A 4710-nucleotide genomic window follows, 5' to 3' on the forward strand; every position below is an offset into this window, starting at 1 on the left:
GGGTGTCAGGAAAGAGGGGGGAAAGCCGGTAGCCAGGTGTCCCGTGGGGTGACAGGTTTGGGGTTTGCTCTCAAGCCAAGTTCACTCTGTGACCTGACTGTGGCACGGGCTGGGTCTTTGGCTCTGCAGGTGGCAGAGTTGGGGACCCAACTCACCCAGGACAAGGCCAACAGCCAAAAGGAAGAGCTGGATGGAGAACTGCAGTCTAATATCGCCAACACCGTGAGACCCTCCAGGGCCACGCAGGTAGGCCCTCCAGAGCGCATGTCCCCCTGGCACTCCCCATTGCCCAAGGGAGCCTCCGGGATCACAGCCGTGTCCTGGTCATTGAGCAGTGATTCCTGGGTGGCCAGTTCCCTCGCTCAGCTACAGCTCAGACCAGCAATTCTCAGGCGCTGCTGGCCGCGGGGGCAGGTGTTGCCTCCCAGGGACACTGGCCATCTTGGTGGTGGTTGACAGGACTGAGGGGAGGAGGAGGGCGGTGCTGCTGGCTGTGCCCATTCGATGGTTGTTCCGTAAATATCAGGGTCAGTTGGCTGCTAGTGTTGTTCAGATATTCTGTATCCTGACTGATGTTCTATGTAGCTTTTCTTTTTCTTTTATTTTTAAAATATTTTTATTGATTAAGTTCTTATTTTTTGTGATTAATCACACTATGCTTATTATGTTCAATTTGTAACAATGAAAATACATCCTGCATATCAGATACTTACATTACGATTCACAACAGCAGCAAAATTACAGTTATGAAGTAGCAACGAAAATAATTTTATGGTTGGGGGTCACCACAACATGAGGAACTGTATTAAAGGGTCATGGCATTAGGAAGGTTGAGAACCACTGCTCTAGATTCAGAAGGGAGGGGGTGGGAGACGGGTGAAAAGAGGAAGGGGAATTCAGTCAATAATACTGTGATAAGTTTGCACGGTGACAGATGATTACTAGTTAGTGGGGTGATCAAATTGTAAGGTGTGAAAGTTTCAAATCACTAGTTTTAGTTTCATTGTACACCTGATGTATACCAACTATTCTTAAATAAAAATTCAATAGCATTTGTAAGAAATAAAAAATGATAAATCAATTAATGAGAGGAAAGAAATCCTCATAACATTTAGCATAGTGTCTGACCCACAGCACTTATTAAATCCCTTCGCAGGTTTCAGAGATTTTAGTATAAGTCTCAGCAATGTTGATGTGTCCCAAATTTTTACCTCTAGGCCTGCCCTTTCTCCTAGGTTTGAGATCCTTATTCCCATTTATTTACTACTAGAGGCCCGATGCACGAAATCTGTGCAAGGGGCTCGGCCCTCGCAGCCCTAGCTGCCTCCGTCGTTCACCGCCTTCCGTTCTAATTAGCATATCAGCTCTTTATTTGTAGGATATTTTACACATGATTGGTACTTTATTTATTTAAAATTAATTTATTTTCCAATTATAGTTAACATACAATATTATATTAGTTTCAGGTATACAACATAGTGATTAGACATTTATTTATCTTACAAAGTGATGTGACTGGTACTTTAGAAATTCAAGTACAAATCCTACATCAAATAATAATATTTTGTAACAATCACTGATAACTTTCCAAGATACTTTCAAATCTAGTCAGTTACTGAAACTTGTAATAAACACAGTAGCTAAATTTAACACTTACTTTGTGACAAACACTATGTCAAACACTTAAACCTCACAATTCTGTAAGTTACTATTGTCTTTATTTTATAGATGAGGAAACTGAGACAGAAGTTATATAACTTTCCTCAATAGTAACAATATCATAACCAAGGTAATGTACTTCTAGAAACAGTACTCTTAAACATAAATTCCTTCCACCCACTGCTTACATTTATCATATGCACGTTCAACCTTTTCATCATGCATGATTTTATATATTCAAATACCATGGAGATATTTTTTTTTCCAATGAAAATATCATCACATTGTAAACACATTTTTACAACCTAAAAGATCAACTATTCATGACATTAAATAATCTTTTAAAACATGATTTTCATGATTGCAGGCTAGTCAACTTTCTAGAAAGCTTATTAAGCCAGATTCCAGTTGTGTATATAAATTATTCTCAGGATTTTCTTATTTCGTTTTATAAGTACATATTCAAATTTCATGTCCCCTCAGGATAAAAATCTTAACAGTGGATATACTGGTCAAAATGTTTGCTTTTTATTTTATTTTTTGTTCAACCTCACCTGAGGATATTTTTCCTTTGAGTTTTAGAGGGAGATAAACAGTGATGTGAGAGAAACACATCAATTGGTTACTTCCTGCACATGCCCTGACCAGGGTTGGGGATCAAGCCCACAACCAAGGTATGTGCCCTTGACTGGAATCGAACCTGGCACCCTTCAGTCCACAGGCTGATGCTCTATCCACTGAGCCAAATCCAGCTAGGGCTCCATTGTTATTTCTAAAACCAATTTCTCCATCTATTCCCTATGCCATTATACCATTTTCAGCCACTGTTACCACTTACCTAGACTTCAAGTACGCCTATTCAGGGTATCTTGAGTTACCCTGAATATATATATACTAGAAGCCCGGTGCATGAAATTCGTGCACAGGTACAGTCCCTAGGCCTGGCCTGCTATCAGGGCCATCTTCCCCAGCAACCCACAGCCGGCCCTGCCCCGCCCCCCCCACCCCCGGTTCCCCATTTTCCATAGGGTGATCGGTGCCTGATGACCAGGGGAAGGGACTGAGAGGTCGGCTGTTCCTGCCTGCTCACTGGCCCCGCCCCGCCACTTGAGGCCATCAGGTGATTGGAGCCTGCCGGCTGAGGTGGTCAATGCGCCTCATAGTGACTGGTCCAGCAGTCGTTCTGCTGTTAGGGTCAATTTGTATATTACCCTTTCATTATATAGGATAGAGGCCTGGTGCATAGGTGAAGGCCAGTTGGCCTGCCCTGAAGGGGGCCCCGGATCGGGGTGGGGAGTCCCCACTTGGGGGGAGGGCTGGCTTGGGCGAGTGGTTGCAGGAAGTTTGCAGGCCAGCCATGTCCCTGATTGGGGTGGGGCCGGCCTGGGCGAGGGACCGTGGGTGGGCGAGGGGCCACGTCGGAAAGACGTCCGGTCTATCCATCTAATTAGCATATTACCCTTTTATTAGTCTAGATATTACTGCCAAGTTAATTACCTGAAATGTGATTTCATCATGCCACCCCACATTGCTCACTGAGGTAAACATAAGCTCTATTCTGACACTAGAGGCCTGGTGCATGAAATTATGCATGGTTGGGGGGGGGATCCCCTCAGCCTGGTTTGTGCCCTCTCACAGTCTGGGAGCCCTTGGGGGATGTGGGTCTAAGCCGGCAGGCGGATATCCTTAGCGCGCCACGGAGGCAGGAGAGGCTCCCACCACCACCGCTGTGCTCACCAGCTGTGAGCCCAGCTTCTGGCTAAGCGGCGCTCCCACTGTGGGAGCTCACTGACCCCAGGGGGCAGCTCCTGCTTTGAGCATCTGCTCCCTGGTGTTCAGTATGTGTCATAGCGACCAGTCATTCCACTGTCAAGCTGAAACTGGCTCTCCAACATCCCCCCAGGGGTCCCGGATTAAGAGAGGGCGCAGGCCATGCTGAGGGACCTCACGGGTGCATTATTAGGGCTAGGGCAAGATGCAGGAGGTTGGCCAGACAGGGAGGGACAGTAGGAGGACTCCAGGGCTTCTCCAGCCTATCTCACTCAGTCCCGATTGGCTGGACCCCAGCAGCAAGCTAACCTACCATCGGAGCATCTGCCCCCTGGTGGTTAGTGTACATCATAGTAAGTGGTTGAGTGGCCTTAGCATATCGTTAGCATGTTATGCTTTGATTGGTTGAATGATTGACTGGATGACCAAACACCTAGCATATTAGGCTTTTATTATATAGGATTCCATGCCTACCAAAATATGAAACTATCTCCTACTACCTATACACTCCAAATCTGACTGAATTATCTAGTTTTCCTGACAATCCTTAAATTTTTTCCCTTCTATATTTAGAAAGGCTTATGAAATATTTGTAATGCCCTTCTCTCATAGCTGCACATCCAAATACACACTTCAAATAAATGCATGTTTCATATACTACCTCCTGTAAATTCTATAAAAGAAACATGGACATTTATAAACCACTACAGAATCTATGTAACAATTTGCTTTAAAATATAAATATGCATACATATTTATCCTTTTTGTTCTTTGGAAACAGAAATAGTTTTACATTTTAAAAATTCTTCTACAGAGTCATGCACAAAGGTTCAATGAATATTGAGCTGAATAATTTCTAGCCTACCATAGGAAAAATTTTACAGATATTTTAGCATTTTATTAGTCTACATTCTACCAAAAAGAAATATGAGCACAACATACATATTTTTCTCCACCCTCTCCCCTGAAACAAGGTGGAGAGACGGGTTTCACTTTTGCCTTTCAATGTACACAGAATTCATAATATTGGTTCTCATCTACACTAATAAAAGAGAAACATGGTAATTGGCATAGGACCGCTACCCTTTTCTTGGCTAATCAGCGAGATATGCAAATTAACTGTCAGCCAAGATGGCGGCCGGCAGCCAGGCAGCTTGAAACTAACATGAGGCTTGCTTGCTTCAGTGATGGAGGAAACCAACGTTCCCCGTCTGCGCCTGCAGGCCTCTGAGCTGGCAGTTTCAGAAAGCTGTAACAAATACCACCGGACTTCAGCCAGCA

General features: G+C 44.2%; 1 protein-coding gene and 1 pseudogene across 2 annotated transcripts in view; one reads left to right on the plus strand and one right to left on the minus strand.

Annotated features, from left to right (window-relative positions):
* The window catches only part of PIBF1 (progesterone immunomodulatory binding factor 1), a 221843-nt gene that overhangs the window by 129412 nt on the left and 87721 nt on the right, over positions 1 to 4710 (minus strand). The window lies entirely within an intron of this gene.
* LOC102772437 overlaps positions 1 to 4710 on the plus strand; it is a 24773-nt pseudogene that overhangs the window by 1126 nt on the left and 18937 nt on the right.

The sequence above is a fragment of the Myotis davidii genome, unplaced genomic scaffold (genome assembly GCF_000327345.1).
Source record: "Myotis davidii unplaced genomic scaffold, ASM32734v1 scaffold10, whole genome shotgun sequence".
Lineage (NCBI taxonomy): Eukaryota > Metazoa > Chordata > Mammalia > Chiroptera > Vespertilionidae > Myotis > Myotis davidii.